The 20615-nt window shown below is 40.4% G+C and overlaps 1 protein-coding gene across 4 annotated transcripts in view; it reads right to left on the reverse strand.

Moving 5' to 3' along the window:
* The window catches only part of arvcfb (ARVCF delta catenin family member b), a 260772-nt gene that overhangs the window by 155750 nt on the left and 84407 nt on the right, over positions 1-20615 (reverse strand). For all 4 annotated transcript variants that reach the window (XM_061672972.1, XM_061672973.1, XM_061672974.1 and 1 more), the window contains 2 exons: positions 5326-5427; positions 492-583 (listed from right to left, as the gene is read on the reverse strand). The gene's annotated coding sequence lies outside the window, so the exon portion shown is untranslated. The remainder of the gene's footprint in view (positions 1-491; positions 584-5325; positions 5428-20615) is intronic.

Below are 20615 nucleotides of genomic sequence, written 5' to 3' on the forward strand. Positions count from 1 at the left end.
GTATGCTGTATAGAATGTCATATCTTTTCTGTACACCATTATTATTTAGATGTGAGAATACGTCTGAAGTAGCTCCTGCCATGTGCTGCATGTGTGAAAAGGCAACTCTTGACAATACCTAGACAAAGTTTTTCTCCAGTCATTGTCCAGAGTCAAGGTGAGAAAATCTTGAATTAACCTTTTTTTTTTTTCATGGATCTCAAAAGAATTCATTCTACCCTGGAAATGAACAATCATCACCGGAATGAAGAAATGAACTTGTCTCATGATCATGCACAGAACTGTAATGCATTCTGACATGCAAGCAATACTGCGGGCACAAATCCAACACATGGAGGCTCCCCACAGCCATTCTGACACACATCTTGGCTTTATATCACAGTCAATATAACAGTTGCAAGCATGAGTCCATATCACTGTCACACACGCAAACACTGATATGGATTTTGCAATAAATGGGTTGGGAAACACCAGTCCACAACAATACACACCTAGTAGATACGCAGGCTGATAGCTGTTAGGCAACAGTCATCCCCAACTCTTAACAAAAATGGAGGGATGACACAGCTAGAATGAGAGAGAGCTGAGAAAGAAGGAAAGGAACAACAAAGGGGAGACAAAGGAGAAAAAGCCAGAGGTTAAATCAGATATTAACTGCAACAACACAGTAATTTTTATAAATATTTCATACAAAAGCTCTTGAAACAGGAACATCTGTTTTTTGGCAAAACCCTTCAACATACAGTGTGCCACATAAAAGAGTACACCCCAACAGATTTGTTAGAAAACATTAAGTTTCCTTTCCCATTGATTGCAAATGAGATTTGTTAAGGTGAACACTCTTGAAAACAAATCCATTTTACAGTTTGTGCAAAAATGATGTCATAAAAAAAGCTTACTTTAAGTGAAGGCATTAGTTGAACACTAAGTGATTGTTACTTTTTGTTTGCAGAAGAACACAATATCCTGACACAATATCCCAACCCCACACAGGAAGGCTGTAGCCCGGATTCAAATCCCAAACATCAGAACTGTGAGGCAGCGCTAACCACCCGATCACCAAGCCGCCATTTGGTTAAATAAGAAGTGTAATGCACATTTTATGAACAGCGATGGACACATACTGGCGGATGTCCAAAGTTCAGTTTAGTTTATTAATGCAGTTAAAGCCATTGTAATCTCAACCAGGTCTGGGTTTTTTTTGTGTTTTTTTTTTTTGTGTTTTTTTTTTTTTGCGGGGTGGGTGCATATGTGTATGTGTTTCTATGCCTAAACAGGATTCATTCTTTACTGGCAGGCACGGTAAGCGCAAAGTCCATTTTCCTTTAAAGTGCCAAATCCTGCTTTGATGTTTGTTGCTCACTGTTTTTTTATTTATCTGTTCTCTCTTTCTTCACGCTCCAAAGCAAATCATGTCGAGAAGCCCTGATTTCCCCCCCCAAAAAAAAAAAAAAAAAAAAAAAGCCAACACTATATTTTCAGGTGAATTAATTAGTTTTACATCCTTTCTTCTAGTTAGAAACTGTTCTTTCACCCACCAGTAATAAAGTACCACAGCTATTGTTTACTGCAAATATAGTACTTGAGAAACTGTAGTAATATGTTGTCATATTTTTTAAAGCTTTACATTATCAGATGTACAAATAAACAAAAAATATTTCTGCACAGTTAACCCAATTGTAAACGATACTAGCCTTCTTTAGTTTCAACCTAAAGCGGAAGAAGAGTATAAAAGTGTAACACAGATGGCATACATGTCTTTGTGTGTAGCAGGAGTAACAACTAATCAAAGGAAAGAAAGAGCAGATTATTTCCATTACAAAGGGAAGTGGTTTAGTTACAACTGGTCTCAAGGCATAAATATATTTGATTAGTATGGAATACAGCAGAGTAGCTGCACCTCTATATTTTTAGTAAAAGATAAATCACATCTATAAAATAATTGAAACACACTGACAGTCACAGATTTAAGTATGGCTTTGCAGATGATACTTGGAGGAAAAAAATACAGTAGCATTATAAAAATTAACATTCTATTCAAGGATAATACATCTTGATAAGATTCTCCGTCTTCACAGCTCTGTAGTAAACCGGCAACAATTTTAGGAATGTAATTCTCGTTATCAGGTCTCATTTTTCTTGCCAAAGGATTTTAGCAATGAATAACTAAAACTGTTCATCAAAATTTGGAGTGTGTGGTATGGGATGAAACAGTGAACCTATCATTGCCATGTCAATTCATGTTTCTTATACTGTATTATTGTCCCCACCCCGAGATATACATGGTATATAGTACATATATAGTATTGCTGGCATTTTCCTGTTTTTTACCCGGGTTGCTGTCCTGTGTGTTAGGTACCGTTGTGGTATAGGGTGGTTAAAGTAAACACACAAAATTTGCTGCCTTCCTAGGTACGACTACAACTTATGCTCTTCAGGGTCACCGCCCACGGGGCAGCTGCGGCCTATCCCAGGTGACTGTGGGGCGAGAAGCGAAGTACATCCTGGACTGATCGGCAGTCAGTTTCAGTGCACATGTAGACAATCAGTCATATTTATATTCAACGATGCAAAGCATGTACATGAGAGTGACAAACTGCAAGCGTCACACAGAAAGTCTACATTAAGTCCTTTATAATATTACGTTCATATCTTATAAAGAGCCAAAAGGCTTTGCATCCATTTTGATTATTCTGAGAAAAATTGCATTTGTTTACTCGGATCTGCGCTATTCATGAATTATATGATTAATTCGAGTTTTTTATTTTTTCAATAATAAAGAAAAATCTTTTTCTTTTCTTAGTGGCTTCCATCGTTCAAACTGTGTCTCTGTTGAAGCACGCTATTTACACTTATGACCAAAAAGAATGCTTTTTTAAATGTACTGATCTTAAATGCTCCAACATTTCCAACATTTTATTAAAATTTATGTTTAAAAAAAAAACCCACATATTTCAAGTGGAGGCACTTTTATAGCCACATTGTAAAGAAAAAAATATTTCTATCAAAGTTCACAGTTAATATTGGGGAAAAAACTAAAGAAAAAAAAACTGTTTCAAAGCCTGTGTTAGTTTTCAGGTTTACAAAGCCAATTCCAGTAGCCAAAAAGCAAAACTTTGAATAATGTCAAGGTTATGGAAATAATAAGACATAGAAGTAAAAAATGATATTTTAAGGCTGTGTCCCACAGCCCTACCCAAATCTGCAAATTTAAAATTACTCTTATGCTATGTAACAATTTATTGGCTCAGTCTTAACATGTGCAACAATTAATAGATTGTTGTATGGCAGTAACTGAGTGTGCAACATTACATTTCATTTAAATTTACATTGTGATGCATCCAAACCACGCCAGAATTTGTTGGCAAGTTGACTGGTCTGTTTAGTGCACACAAGGTATTAAACAGGAGTATTTACACTTGACCAAATAAATTGTAGTATTAAAAAAAATAAAAACGGGTTCGGGGATTGCCGCCACGACAGGCACCGACCACCTTACGACCACAGCTCCGGTCGGCCGCCTCAGCAATGGAGGCGCGGAACATGTTCCACTCGGACTCGATGTCCCCCGCCTCCCCCGGACCATGAGCAAAGTTCTGTCGGAGGTGGGAGTTGAAACTCCTTCTGACAGGGGATTCTGCCAGACGTTCCCACCAGACCCTCACAATACGTTTGGGCTTGCCACGTCGGACCGGCATCTTCCCCCACCATCGGAGCCAACTCACCACGAGGTGGTGATCAGTTGACAGCTCCGCCCCTCTCTTCACCCGAGTGTCCAAGACATACGGCCGCAAGTCCGATGACACGACCACAAAGTTGATCATCGAACTGCGACCTAGGGTGTCCTGGTGCCAAGTGCACGTGTGGACACCCTTATGCTTGAACACGGTGTTCATTATGGACAAGCCGTGATGAGGACAGAAGGACACAATAACAGAACACCGCTCGGGTTCTGATCGGGGGGGCCGTTGCTCCCAATCACACCCTTTCAGGTCTCACTGTCATTGCTCACGTGAGCACTGAAGTCCCCCAGTAGAACGATGGAGTGCCCAGCGGGAGCACTCTCACCAATATTGCATTGGTGTCGCCAGCGCGGTGATCGACTGGTTCGAGCGTCTGCCTCACAGTTCTGAGGTCCGGGGTTCTATCCCCGACCCCACCTGTGTGGAGTTTTCATGTTCTCCCCGTGCCTGCGTGGGTTTTCTCCCGGGCACTCTAGTTTCCTCCCACAGCCCAAAAACATGCACGGTAGGTTAATTGAATACTGTAAATTGCCCATAGGTGTGAATGTGAGTGCGTATGGTTGACTGTTTATATGTGCCCTGCTGATTGGCTGGCAACCAGTTCATTGTGTACCCCGCCTCCAGCCTGATGATAGCTGGGATTGGCTCCAGCACGCCCGCGACCCTTGTGAGGATAAGCGGCTCAGAAAAGGGATGGATGGATGCATTGGTGTCTCGTAACCCTCAAATGCGTCTTGTTTTACGATTCACATTCATATTCTCCAAAAGACCGTTCAGGCTTTGGCGTCAAATTTTGTTGATGCAACACTTGGTAATGAAATTTCAAAAGGTGCAATCGCTCATCAAATGAGATTGGCATATCTGTCAAGAAGTGATGGCATAATATACTGTCTTTGAAGAGCCTCGACTTTTCACTATAAAAAAAAACAGTGGCAGTGCATTTATTATCCAGTATAAAATGCTGCAGGAGCACAGCTTCAAAATCATTGAATCTACTGATTTTGAATGTGTGTTTTTCTCGTTGGTCAAAGCATAATTCCCTACATGTTGGTTGCAACCTTATTATATATATATTTAAAAAATAAATATGAATGGAGACATTATCATCATTGTTAATGTTGATACATGATTGACTTCCTATGGCAGCAGTGATTGTTGAGAAGTATCCTCACTACACAGTTTGGTGTCCGTATATCCAGAATTGAAAACGGCAACATATTTTGCATTAAAATTGCAATTAAAAGAGTCTCTAAATGTTTGACAGTTGAGCATATTGAAAAGCTTATCTCATTATGAAGAAAGAGAGCCTAAATATGTTTCAAATTATATGTTCCACATTCTAATTGTTTAAAATATTCAAATGAGACCATGTTTCTTGTAGGGGAAAAACAAACTTGTTGAAATAACAATCAACAAGCACCTAACTAGCAAAGTGAGTCAACCCCCAGAGGAGGCATAACAAAGAGAGGCAAGTGTTGGATGTTTAAACCAAAAATACTGTCAGGAAATATAATTGCTGCAACGATGAGCTGAACAAAGTGATTAAAGGCAGCTGGAGGTATGAAGGGAGAGGCGGGAGTACCTTTGATGTTGGCGAGTGCCGTCACACCACAAGTAGAACAAGGAAAGGCGAGGCTCTGCTAGATTGGACTTGATTGTTCCGTTTCTCAGGGGAGATCTGTGACTAAAATAAAATGACATTGGAATTAAGTATGCAGCCAACTTGCTGACTTGACATTATTAATATATAGCTCTTACACAATGCAGACACACATACACTCACAACTGGTTTGTCCCAGCACAGTACAGTATACTCACCCCGCCACGAAAAAGCTAGTGTACATCTAAAACAAGAGCTAATGTACATCAAGAATAGGGTTGGGCATCGAGTATCGAGAATCAATTGGAATTGGGACTAACATTCCGATTCTCCCGGAATCGTTAAAATTTTCAAATTTCAGTTCTTAGTTTCGATGACTATGTCCGCGGACCCAAAGACGAACGCGCCGAAAACCAACAAAGAAGTGTGTGCAAGTGTATACGGCGGCGACTAACAGTGTGTCTTAATTTTGTTAAGAAAATGACCAGTCGCCGAAGTGCAACATTTGCAATAAGATTATATTGTGCAAAGGAGGTTTCACAATGCATAGAAGTAAGAACTGTTTTTGAGTTTATACTGTAGCTGCTGTTATTCTGGACTGGCTTCCCAAGTTTTTCTACTTTTGTCTGATATAGATATACACCAGGTTAGCCCATCAGTGGGAGCTCACTAGCACAGTAACATGTTTAAGTAATGACAGCATTAGACACTCATGTATACATTTATTTTCATGAGGTTTTCAAAAATAAAATTCTCGTGAAAGTGAAACCTATATTCCTGTTTAAACAAGGTTCACATAAAGTTCATAGGTTTGATAATATACTGGTTAAATATAACCCTGTGAGAAATTCTGAGTAAAGGTTCGTACAAACGTTAATAGAATAGAAATTTATACCGACGTTCCGATGATTTAATCTGCAAATAACTTTTTTAAGCTCTTTAAAACAACTCTTTTAAACCTGGTATGTCCAAACCTTTTCTTCCAAGGGCCATACACAGAAAAATCAAAGGAGGCATTTAAGACCCACTTTGACATCTTTATTTAAGAATAAACCAATCAATCATTTATTTATTTTGTATTACCGTATATTTATTTTCATATATACTGTATACTTAAAAAAAAAAAAAAAAAAAACAGCTAGGTAATACAGCAAAACTTTTAGTCTATGCTGCGGGCCATAAAAAAGGATGGCCATAGTTTGGACACCCCTAATTTAAACCATACAAATATCTTTGACCCTGTCCCCTTAAGAATCGGAATCGACAATCGTTTAAAAATGGAATCGAAACGAGGAACCTGAACTGGAACCGTTCAAATTCTAATGAGGCCAAAGCCTAATCAAGAATTAAGCATTTGCAATGATAATAATGCACATTTTTCATTGATATTTGCAAGTATAAATGTTTAATTATAGTTCGAAGTCTTCTTTTTCTTTCTGCTTGTTGCCACAGCGTGTCATCCTTTTCCATGTAAGCCTATCATCTGCATCCTCCTCTGTAACACCAACAGCCCTCATGTCCTCCCTCACAACATCTATCAACCTTCTCTTCGGTCTTCCTCGAGCTCTTTTGCCTGGTAGCTCCATCCTCATCATCCTTCTACCAATATACTCACTATCTCTCCACTGGACGTGTCCAAACCATCAAAGTCTGCTCTCTCTCACTTTGTGTCCAAAAACAACTAACCACTGATGAGCTCATTTCTAATCCTATCCAAGCTGCTCACTCCTAGAGAGAACCTCAACATCTTCATTTCTGCCACCTCCAGCTCTGCTTCCTGTTATCTCTTCAGTGCCATTGACTCTAATCCGTACATCATGGCTGACCTTCACTTCCTTACCACACTCACTATTGCCCTGGACTGTTAACCCCAAGTATTTAAAGTCCTCCACCCTCTTCTCCCTGTAGCACTCTTCCACCTCCCCCCTCTCATTCATGCACATATATTCTGTTTTACTTTGGGTAATTTTCATTCCTCCCCTTTTGAGTGCATGCCTCCACCTTTATCTATGTTGCTCCACCTGCTCCCTGCTTTCACTTGTTCACAAAGAGGTGAACCTCGCCCCATATTTGCTTGTGAATGACTGAGCAATTCAGGGAAGCCTATTCAACTGTGGGATGTTCCAAACAGGTGTTTGATGAGCGTTCTTCAACTTTCTCAGTCTTTTTTGCCACCTGTCCCAGCTTTTGTGAAACGTGTTGCAGCCATAAGATTCTAAGTTCATGATTATTTGCTAAAAACAATAAAGTTTATCAGTTTGAACATTAAATATCTTGTCTTTGTAGCGTATTCGATTAAATATAGGTTGAACATGATTTGCAAATCGTTGCATTCTGTTTTTATTTACGTTTAACACAACATCCCAACTTCATCGGAATTGAGGTTGTACATTTGCAGTCTTCACAGGCAAAACCCAAATCTGAAAGTAAGCGGACATTTAGTGCTATTTATCATTTGTATAATTCATGTAACAGGCAACAAAAAAATCCTGTCAGCCATAGGTTCTAATGCTTCTTCCATAGGTTCTAATGCTACTATGCTACTGCTCACAAGAAAAACTGGTAGATTCACACAAAAGGTGCTGTGTCTTAAGTGTGTCTGATATGTGTCTGATCCAGATGTAAATACCTAAAAATGAAAGTTGAATATATGTACTGTACTGTCTCACAGCAAGAATGTTGTAGGTTCAAAACTCACACAAAGCTGGTGTGGGTTTTTTATCTTCACCCACTTTGAACTCCTTCTACGGTACATTATGAAAAAAGATATATGTTGACTTACTGTAATTGAAGACTAATTTGTATGACTGGTCGCTTAGTGTCAACCTTGTGATTGACTGGAGATCAGTTGAGGGTGTATGCAACCTGGCACTCCAAAGGCTACATTCACACCGCATGGCCAATTCAGAGTTTTTGTTAAATCCGATCATTTTATGTAGTCGTTCACATTAAAAAACAAATGCGGCTTCTACTGTGGACAAAACGCATCCGTGACGTCACACGCATGACCACAAAATAGGACGTCACAATGCAATGTCAACATAGCCTAATGCCTAGATCAGAATACAGGATTTTAGCCCCGTTATTAGCCCTATTTGCTATTGTGGCCTATTTCCCAGATCGGGAACGACAAAACTTCTTGTAGTGTGGTATAATCCACGACCAACGATCTGGCCCTACGACACCAAAATGAAAAGTCTGATTGGTTGATTGCTTGATTTCTGGGTAATAGTTTGTCTTGTAGTCTGATCCAGGCATTAGTCAGTTTTGGAAAAGCACTCCCAACATCTACATTGTTCAAACCTAGGAGGGCTCAAACCTCCCAAAATCAAGTACTTACAGCTCGAACCACTGGCAGTCCAAGTTAAAATTATTCTCTTGAGCATGCTTTGGTATGAGAAAAGCGTTCTCTTCTCCAAGGTATGTTTGCCTCAATGACAGATCAACTGTGAGCACATTGGATTCTAGGTACACACATCAAAAGGGGAAGCATTTCTCCCTATTTCACCACAAGCCTTTGAAATGCCACTGAATACTGATTACTCACCATAATAGTGAAATTTACGGACATTTCATTGTAGATAATTTACACGATGCGATGCTCTTGGAAATGACTGTTTTAGTTTGGCAAGTGAATAACTTGAACATACTGGAGGTCATTAAGATCGAAAGACAGTGACGTGACAGTGACAAAGCATTTCTTCAGGAAAGTGGTGACAAATATGACTTGGCAGGTCTCAGGGACTAGGAATATCACACTCCCAATACCCATATCCAATCAGATTTATTTACACGCAAGAAAGATTTGATTCTGTAGACTATCATGACAATGGCCAGTTGTGGTCAATATTTGTAACAGAATCCTCAAAGCAATATTTGTGTTAGACCTCACATGCCAAGCAGACAATTAAATATTCTGTCATGACTTGTCCCCACATTGTTTGGAGAGTGCTCCTGAGTAATTCTGTGATTAATAATAAATGATGAGTGGGTGCTGCAGAATCTGTCTGAATCTCCACAATCACACATCCTGTGATACCGAAGAAAAGCCGTCTCTGAGAAATATGTGAGGTGAGGTATATATTAGGAAGAAAATAAGATGATGTGCATGACATTCTTGCAGCGATACTTTTGTCTTTTTAACATTTTATGTGTAGTGCTGGCTGATATTTCTATACCATCCTCCCACTCGCTTCTTAGGATGGCTTTTTTCTCTCATACGGAACACCTACATGTTATACTGTCATAAAACTGAATTTCATGCAATTATTTCAGGCAGTTTGAAGCACTCCTCATTCCCTCCAAAGCCCCAGACAGCGCAATATTGCCAGGTAATGGCTCAGCTGAAAGCAGAGCGAGGAAAAACTCTATTGTAAATGCTGGACTTTCTGTGTGCAGCCTGCGTCTGGAGAGAGCAGCAGCTAATTGCTTCTTCCAAAAGAACATTAGAGACCATCATCATTAGTCCACACAAACAGACGGGATAGTGTGATAAGGGGGAAGAAAAAGGCTTTGAATTGTATGGTCATTCTTGACAGCTGATATTGAATAGTATTATCTGCATATTTTAAGAAATACATCATACTGAGAACTTAGTTTTTTACTCTCATGTAACCAAAATATTAAACATGATTCAGTGTATGATACAGCACAGTTCTACATGACTCCTAACTACACAGTATGATACAATATAAAACGATAATGAATAATGTTCAATTAATACCTCTGATTGTGTTAAATTGTTGAATAAAATGTTCATGTTGTAGCGGACATGCGCTCCGCAACTTTGATACGCCACAGAGACTCGTGACCACCTGAGAACCCCCACTCCTCCACGTTGCCCTGCTGTGAGACTGCGACTAGGACAGTGCCTGGTATACGTCAAGTGGACCTTAGAATAATTAGCAACTTCCCATCAAATCTTGATTCCTGTCTTCCAAAAGATCCCTTCCCAGACCAAATGGTTGGGGAAGACTATGTGGTAATATTCACCCATGAGCGTGAGGCCCCACCCACTGGCGTTGAGAGGAACTGCAAGTGCCAGAACTTGTGGACGTGCCTTTGATGTTTGTTAACGGAAGATAAAATGTCAGTTTTTTTTATCTTGCAAACTCTGTAGAAATATTCCAAATGTATGCCTTGATGTCGGTGTCCCCATTCTCACTTTGATAATCTCTGCAAGATTTTGAAAGCTGTTCATGATTTGAAATCAAACAGTACGTAATGTTGTATTGAACAATAAGCAACCCATCTGCCACGACCAAAGTTTAAACAGTGATTCTACGCGTGAGAGTACAAAGTTGAGTGTTTGAGAAAAAAAAAACCCATTTACTAAAATTTGCAGACAGGATTCAGGTTGGTGGGCGTGGTCTTCTCCAAGTCAGCACTCCCTCTTCCTACGCCCCGCCCCTGGGATATTTAACTCTAAACTCACACCTTTCTCAGTGAGTTGGAGAGTTGGAGTTTGGTTGAGTTGAGGCTTCTTTTTCCTTCTCCTCGTACCACCGCAACCAAGCTGGTGGCGTTTTCGATCGAAGAAGTCGACCATGCGGCTCCGATCGCTTTCCCTAGCCACGATCGGTCGGCAGGGCCTCAACGAGCAGCGTCCGGCATCCCGGACTGATCCCGCACGGCTCTGCGGGCCAGCACTCGGCCCGCCACTAGGTCAACCGGCAGGGAAGTTATGAGCGCATCCCAAAAAGGACAACAACTTTCTTTTCCTATTTCTGTTTATTTTTGTGCATCTGGTTTTTCTTCAACCAAACCTTCTTCATTTCCACCTGAGGTCCGGAGGAAGACCACCCCAAAGACCAGCTGATCTGCGTTCGTGAGTCGACACTGCAATCCTTACTATGATGTACAACATCAGTGCGTAATAATTGTGGAGAAATTACTAGCTTCATACGAAATCCCAACTTTGCCTTCTCTTGATCTGACTCAACGCATTAAATGTTCACACACTCATTTAGTTTAGCCCGGCAACCACACACGTTGTCCTCTTTTCCATTTTCGAAAGCCTTATTTTCTTTCTTTCATTTGCCCTTAGTGTTATGTTCTTGTTGTAATTGTGTGTTTCATTAAATATACCATAAAATTCCACTCGTGGTTGTATTTTGTGTGTGTTCTGAATTTAAGTAAACCTCTGTAACCTAGGACTCAAAATGCTGTAGAGTGTAGCAACCTCCAGATTATTATGAGACTGACCAAAAAGGTTTGTCGTCATTTTGCCTAAAGTTAAATTTGAAAAAATTGACGTGGTGCCCTTTTCGAGACATTAGTTTTATTTTAACAATTAAATAAAAATTACGATAAACCGGAAGTAACACAACCATCGCTCCGGGTTTATTACTTTATCCTAAATTGATTACAATTCTTATTTCATATATAATCGCTACAATGTCATAATATTTTTCAAAAGAAAATACAATTTTAACCAATCTTGCGAACACACGAAATGCAAGCATTTTTCCAAAATATTTGTTTTGCACTCAAGAAATTTGGATAGACGAGCAGATAAATTCCTGAAATCTTTGTCCTCTGCTTCTCTACAGTATTTTCTTTGCAAAGAAAATTTTAAGCATGGCATGTCCACCGTGTTTGTGGAATGTGTTGCGTGATTGTTTTGTTTAACACTGTTAGGGTTTGGAGCGTGGCGAGTGTAGGGTTATTTACTCTGCCAAGTAATCTAAAAGATATTAATTGCAACATCATTTCAATGTCACTAATTAAACCAGAGAGTGAAATAAAAACATTTAGAGAAGCAAGTAAGTTAGCCAGGTACAGTAGCTTTTAAAGATGAGGACAGCTGAAACTAAACTACTTCATTTACTTGTAAAATAAATTACCCATAAGCTTAACGAGTCAACTGAGGCTAACGTGTTTCCAAACGGAACAAATTTTCCGGGGGAATGTGATCTTCTAACTCCTGCATGACATTGGTGCTATCAGCTTGAGCTAAGCTTAGAAAGAGTCGCTAAGTTGGTAACAAAAATGTTCATGTTTTTTTTTTTTTTTTTTACACCATGTACAGTATGTGCACATAAACAGATACACGTATACACAATATCAATCCTCGATTTGATTTACCATCAATGACGGTTTTGGTTAATGATGATTTTCAAAATAAAGCCTTTGTATTCAGCATATTCTTATTCTCACATAGCAATGAGATGGTAAAGTATGTAGTTCATCCTCATATACTGTTGCAACATCTGCTTCCATAAAAAAAAATGTCAATCTTTAATTTCTACAAATTGTTCCTTCTTCTCACGTGTCTCTGCTCTGCCCATCAGCAGGTGCCAGTTGCTGGTGTACTGGTTGGTGCAGAGACGTTAATAAGGCCACATGCATTGTGTGAAATCTTTTAGCACCTGAACCTTTTCAGTTTAAGTGCCTCACCTCTGTTGCAGAGTTACAATTCTGTCAGGGACAAAATGTCAGAACAGGAGTGCACAACATGAACCTATAAACTCCTGTTGATGTGTTGTTTGGATGTTGACTTTTGGGGATTTTATTACCCTTACAGCTATGAGAAGCAACAGAAAGCTAATACAGAAATAGCAGTGCTGTTAGCAACAGTAGGAATTGTCTGTTTTCTGACTGATCCACCAGATCAACTGATTTTCTGAGTTTGAAGACATCCAACTTGTTTCCTGTTTAAATGATTAATTACGCAAAATACGATGGTCGCTGATAATCCCACAGGGTCATATCACTTGATGTATGTTTTGGTATTATTGCTGGTTTAAGGTTATGACTGATTGAAGTAGTACAGCTTGTGATTGTGATTTCGACTCCATCTATTTTTGCATTGCACAGAGCGGACTACTTGATGATTTTAGGCCAAGTCCACAAGAACATGGAAATTTAGAATAGAACAGAACTTTATTGTCACTGTCACTGTGTGAAATCACATTGCATCTCACAATTTGCAGCTTTAAAGTAAAATGAAAAAAAAAATAATAATAATAATAATGGAGCACATAATTCTCAAAGGACACACTGAGCATATATTTCCCACGTACATTTTCGGTCACACTCCTAAAACTCTGTCTGTCTCTTAACATGTAAATGAGGAAATACTGCTTTTTTAAAAGCTTGTCTCCTATATTTTGCATCAAAGTCAGTATATCTGTCTGTCTGTCAGAGACAGACAGAGAGAGAGAAAGAGAGAGATAGAGAGAGAGAGAGAGAGAGAGAGAAGGAGGGAGCCAGGTGTTTGTTGAACACTGTCAAAGATGTGAAGAGATCAAACATTGCTTCAGGTTTGTTTTCATGTGTTTACGTATATCAGCACAGAGAAAGGTCATTGCATGATTGTAATCCAAAGCCAGAGTTATATAAGAGACTGTATATGCTAAACCAGGGGTCTTTGCCATAAACATTAACGGTATAAATTTCTAATGCAGCCATGTCTATGTGGGACTGCATGGCAAAACCCCACAAAGATAACAAATACTCAACAAATACTTGAAGATAGATGCCTGCCACCTTGTTTTCCCACCTAGAACAACTATTCCTCTCAAATGAAAAAAAGATTTTATTTTTGCCAATTACTGCATCAATCAAGAATGCAAACTTTGTTGCAAGAAATAAATTCCAAGGGACAACACCTGCTTAATGATTAACAATGCTTACATGTAATTGCAGTTATCTTGTTTATAAAAAAATAATAATAATAGAAAAAAAAAAAAAAACAATGAGCGAAGAGAAGCTTGAAATTGCAGTATTAACTGAGCTTACAGCATGAAGGTCACCAGTGAAGCATCAACACTGATGCCTCCTGCTATGAAGTTAGCCATCATGGGAATTACTTTCTGTACCAAATGGGAAACAATTCTTGAGAGGAGAAAATAAGCAGAAATAACATTCATGGAAAACAGCCAGGTGCTGAGAATTACTATTCAGTGAAAGTATCTCCCCGCGACCCTAGTGAGGAGAAGCGGCTCAGAAAATGGATGAAAGTATCTCACATGAACAGAATCAACTGCACGCTACCCTGGGAAAGGGCAGGAATTTAGCCAAGTGTAATTTTCCCTCACCACATTTCTGGTAACAAAAAAAACAACAAAAAAAAACAAGACAAAAGTATTTTTAGAAACAAGGGGTCTAATTTCCTGAACTGGACATAGAGAGGTGTGTCAACTGGAGTAAAACAGGCTGCTAGAGACTGTGAAAACATACCAAAGTCTCACATATATACATATATATATATATATATACATACATATATATATATATATATATATATATATATATACACATACATATATATACACATACATATATATATATACATATATATATATATATATATATATATATATATATATATATATACACACACACACACACACACACAAACACACACACAGTCACCAGCATATTGTTGCACGTTTTAATTTCTGACAATTAGTGCATCACTAAATGCGCTCAACCGGTTGAACAGAAGTGTGCACCATGGGCCCCAGGAGAAGGGGTAACGTTGCAAATACTGTACTGGATGGGAGTCTTTCACTTACTGGGTATGGCGTATTGTATATTGTAACTGCCTCCAAAGTGCCATATATGTTTCACCTTCACAGGGCCCTAAACTTAAAACAGCCTCTGGAGTGCAGAAGAAATGTGACCAATTAGTTTCAATAATTCGTATTATTTATGTCAATAACCATTACTTTTGTATTTCCATTCTTGCCGTGCACTCTTCCTGTCAGACATGTTTACAGAGAGGTGGGAGGTGATGGCAGAAGTGAAGGCAAAGAGATGAAAACAGCAAAAGGTAAATGCTTCCTCATTTATATTAAATCAATATTCTCTCAGACTCTGCCATCCCGACAGTGGCAGCTCGAATGAAGGTTGAGTAAAGAGATCAGGGCTGATGGAAGGGTAACACACACTGTCTCTGAACCATCACTTGCCAAGACTTGCCTCTATCCATCACCTTTTCAATGAAGTCCTGACCCCCACCACCCCCACCCCACCTCCCTCCGGCTCTTTGAAAAACACCAAAAGCCTGGCATCTACTTCTCTTTGACATTGAGTGCATTTGTATATGCGTCATGAGCGTGACCTAGATTCAGCTGTACCTGACCGTCCCTTCTTCTTCTTTTCCTTTCGGCTTGTCCCTTTAGGGGTCGCCACAGCGCGTCATCCTTTTCCATGTAAGCCTATCCCCTGCATCCTCCTCTCGAACACCAACTGCCCTCATGTCTTCCCTCACGACATCCATCAACCTTCTCTTTGGTCTTCCTCTAGCTCTCTAGCCTGGCAGCTCCATCCTCATCATCCTTCTACCAATATACTCACTATTTGTACCTGAACGTCCCTGCTGTGAATCAAAAGTGAGAATGTTTGCAGGTTATTTTAATCATAATGATGATAGATGTTTTTCTGAGTACCTATGTATTAAATCTTCACAAGTTTTAGAACTTCTAACTTCTAATTATATAACCTTCAGGGAAGAACATTAACCTCATAGCAAATGATAATATCCTGCCGTCAGCTGACTTGTCTTATGATCAATGTGACCATATTGTCTGAGCTCAATCCAGTGCAGTATTCACAGTAACCGAACACGTCCACACTCGGTCAACGTGTGTTCATCAGGGCTTGAAACAATAAGATTGCTGTTTACTGATGTTAATAAATACGTTCTCAAATACTGTCCGGGGCTTTTATTTACTCAGCTGCAATAGTTGTATCAACGGTACCAGATGTTTATTTGAAGGAGGCGTTTATTTTTTTTAGCTGGAGAAAGACATACCATTGTCTAAAGATTGGTGAATGGAGAATTGTTACTTCTGTATTCGATGAGACCGTTCCTCACCGCAAAAACGCGTATGTCAGGACTGTCATAAACCATGTTGTGTATGAATTAACTCTCACAATGTGTGCTTTTTGAGTATTTTTTTTAACGTGTTTTTCTGACTTCTCTGCAGTGCTCTGTCCAGGAGCACTGCACCGTTAGCCCCTAATTCGCCATTCAAATACCCTTAGGGTCGTGGCTAACATATTACACTTCTTTGATTGGTTTATGGGGCAGTTATGGTCGCGCAAACTGACAAATGTATGACTTGAGCAGGAGGATAAAACAATGTCAAAAGAAGAATTTCTGATGAGTTGTGGTCCTAGTTTCAGCTACACTTTCCAGTTTTAGATTGGCCTAGCCTGATGGCCTTGTCTGCCTCCTTGGGGCCCAAAGAAACAATGTGGATCCCCCTTCCCATGAGTTAACCACCTGTGGGGGAGCCAAGTGGACCGAATGCACTGGAGGTGGGCAGTGGCCGAAGGCGGGTACCTTGGTAGTCTACTCTTCGGCTGCAGAAGATTGCTCTAGGGACATGGAATGCCACCGGTCTAGGTCAATATCAGTATAAAGTGTCTTTGGTGTTCCAATCAGAATCACTTATCATTAATATGGAGCAAAATAATGAAACTCTTTTTGTCTAGGCTGACACGCCTCTGCAACATTACATGGACGTCAAGGACAGTGCCATTTTTTTTGGCAGACCAGGGTGGTTGTCCCCCTTTTTAAGAGGGTGTTTTGCAACTTCTGGGGTTCTGGAGTGGAGGGTCCGTAGGGAAGTCAAATCTCAGATTTAGGAGGAGCAGTGGTTTTTGTCCTGGCTGTGGAACAATGGACCAACACTATAGCCTCAGTATGGTCCCGCAGGGTGCATGGGAGTTCGCCCAAGCAGTGTACATGTGCTTTGTAGAATTGGAGAAGGTGTTTTTGTTTTTTTTAACCTGTCCTGTTCAGCTGCTTGGCCATGCAGAATGGTGGATCTGTATGCCTTTTCTGCTGGAACAGTTTTGTTGTGCAACAGTGGCCTTTGAAATACCCCCACTGCTGATTTTTCTTTTTTTTAATTATTATGATGTTTATTGAAAATGCAGCCAGACAGAAAAGGGTTTTAGGAGACAGACAGAGCGATGGAACAGACAAGGGGAATAGGGGTACGAACAGCAGAACAATAGTTAGACAGTCCAGATATTTGACCACAAGTAACGTTACAAAAGTCAAATCGTGTTCTTATTTGTGGATGGGGGGAAGGGGTGGGGGTGGGGGGATACCCGGTGAGGACATGCAACAAGTAACCAAAATGAGCGAGGCAGTGCTACTGATGAGTGGTATGATGGGATGCTTTTATAGTATCTAAACACCTGTAAGCATGGATATACTGGGCCCAAAATTCAGCCCGAGAATTTAGAGGAAGAGGCTACCGGTGCGCACAACAGAAGACCGTTTTTCTTTTCCTCCTGCCTTGCAACGCCAGGAATACTAACCAATGAGCGGTGACCTTGTTTTTGCTGTATACACTGTATGCATAATAAAATTACCTACCCAGTACAGAAACGTTTACAAACAGCATCTCTACCAGTCTGGTTATCGCTGCTTCCTGTTCCATTGTCTTCCTCCTCCTCCTTCTTGTCCAAGACCAGCACCATCTCCTCATTGCCACCATGGGGTCACCCAGTCCCTCAATAACCCCTCTGCTAGTGACCTTCACCCCTGATGCTGCTTCTGCTAATAATAATAATACCAGTAATAATCATAACAAGAGTTACGTTCTTAATACACACAGGAAATACATGTAAGAAAATTCCATAAATCACACACGCACACCCTGTTGTAGGGTTTACACTTTCTTATATCAGAGTAATCCCGCTTATTTGTTCACATTTTAAATAATATGTAAGTATACCTTAATTGCTTAAAGTGTAAATCACAAAGTCAGGTCACAGAGACTTGATCATTTTCTGATGGAGAACAACAACAAGAATCAATGATGCTTGCGATACATAAGGACTGAAGTATTTAACAAACTTGTATACCAAACCATTTGCGTAACAAATGCATGGTCTACTTGGTCTAACATTTTGCAATTTTCCCACTGTGCCCACCTGTAGACGTGCTGCTGGATCCTTCTTCCACTGAAAAGATCTGTCAGCTTTGCACATTTTGGTTTACGTCTGGTATGGGGGTAGGGGGGCAGAGATGACCCGCTTAGGGCTTGTCTGCTGTTTAACAACAATTGCTGGTCGCACCACGCACGGCACAACAGCAAGGGTCCGACGAAGTCACAAATCATAAACACATGCTGCAGCCCGCAGGTAAATCTATACCGGTACTGCGCCTGACGGCAGGGACACTCGCCTTGGCGTGCACGGCACACGCGACCGATGCGATCATGCACGGCTTTGTTGACATACTGTAAGGCTACTCTATACTGTAAGTTGTCTTGTATTTGTTTAATAGTAGTCTGTAATTATATTTTGTTAAAAGATGGCTGTGTGTATAGGAAATTATATCGGAATTATCAAATTTTTAAAAAGAAATTAATTTTAAAAAGATGATATTCCCAAGGCATCCTTCGCCACAGCTGCCCCTCATGTTGTCCAGCTGCCTTGTGTCAACCGTCGAGACCTTCAAGTTCCTGGGAATTACAATCTCTCAGGACCTGAAGTGGGCGAACAACATCAACTCCGTTCTCAAAAAGGCCCAGCAGAGGATGTACTTCCTGCGGCTTCTGAGAAAGCACGGCCTGCCACCGGAGCTGCTGAGACAGTTCTACACAGCGGTCATCGAATCAGTCCTGTGTTCTTCCATCACAGTCTGGTTAGGTGCTGCTACAAAAAAGGACAAACTCCGACTGCAACGGACAATCAAAACTGCTGAAAGGATTGTCGGTACCCCCCTACCCACCATTGAGGACTTGCACGCTGCCAGAACTAAGACAAGGGCGTGCAAAATCCTCTCGGACCGTCTGCACCCCGGTCACCAGCTCTTCCAGCTGCTTCCCTCAGGTAGGCGCTACCGATCAACACAAACTAGAACTAGTAGACATTCCAACAGCTTCTTCCCTCTTGCGATCAACTTCTTAAACACCTAACCTATAATTCCATTACAACAAGCTGGCAATTTTTTGACTTGAGTTCGTTGTCACATTTCTGTGGGGCCAATTATGTATTACTCGTGCACTCACTGTAGTTGTCTCGCCATGCTGCACTATTTGCATATACTGGCCACTCATGCCAGAGTAGCATCTGCTCCATTTGCACACTGATTGAGGAGTATCTGTAACATTTGCACAACCATCATTGTCCCAGATGATCGCACTACTCGTCACTTTAAACCCCATACACTCCTTGAAGTCTCAGCGCCCTTTGCACAATGGTCATTGCACCGGACTATTGCAATATTAGTCATTCGAACTGCTCTAAGTGCTAGAGGACTGCATCTTTTTGCACAATTGTTTTTTGTCAAAGTATTTATGTCTCCAAAGTGTTCTGTAAATTGACTGTCTGTTGTACGAGAGCGGCTCCAACTACCGGAGACAAATTCCTTGTGTGTTTTGGACATACTTGGCAAATAAAGATGATTCTGGTTCTGAAGTGGAGTTTGCATGTTCTCCCCGTGCCTGCATGGGTTTTCTCCGGGCACTCCGGTTTCCTCCCACATCCCAAAAACATGCATTAATTGTAGACTCTAAATTGCCCGTAGGCATGATTGTGAGTGCGAATGGTTGTTTGTTTCTATGTGCCCTGCGATTGGCTGGCAACCAGTTCAGGGTGTACCCCGCCTCCTGCCCGATGACAGCTGGGACAGGTTCCAGCACGTCCGTGACCCTAGTGAGGAGAAGCGGCTCAGAAAATGGATGGATGGATATTCCCAATTGCCAAAAAAAAAAAAATGCTTGAAGTGGGTTCTAGTAAATAAAGAAGAATATAATCTGTGTATAGATTGATTTTGTGTTCTGACACAGGAGTGACACAGGAGAACTAGTGTTCTGCCGGATCGCTATTGCCAGTGATTCAGTAAATAGTGCGAATTGCAGGGGTGAGCGTGGGCATCCTTGTCTAGTTCCCTCTTTGTAAAGTGAAACTTTGTGATGTAACCCCATTTGTGGTGACAGTTGCTTTGGGTGAAATGCATAACGTTGCGATCCAGTGAACATCTGAATCACCAAAGCCAAATTTGTGAAGTACTGCAAAAAAGAAAAGACAAATTAACTTTTTCAAAAGGTTTTTCTGCCTCGAGTGACAAGATATTTACTTTTAGATTATTACACTGAGACATACTTATTAGGTTTATAGGCTTTCTGACATTGTTGGTGGAGGTCTGACCTTTAATGAAACCTGTTTGGTCACAATATACAACCCCAATTCCAATGAAGTTCGGATGTTGTGTTAAAAATATATAAAAACAGAATACAATGATTTGCAAATCATGTTCAACCTATATTTACTTGAATACACTACAAAGACAAGAT

This window comes from Phycodurus eques, chromosome 3, assembly GCF_024500275.1.
Source record: "Phycodurus eques isolate BA_2022a chromosome 3, UOR_Pequ_1.1, whole genome shotgun sequence".
Classification (NCBI taxonomy): Eukaryota; Metazoa; Chordata; class Actinopteri; order Syngnathiformes; family Syngnathidae; genus Phycodurus; species Phycodurus eques.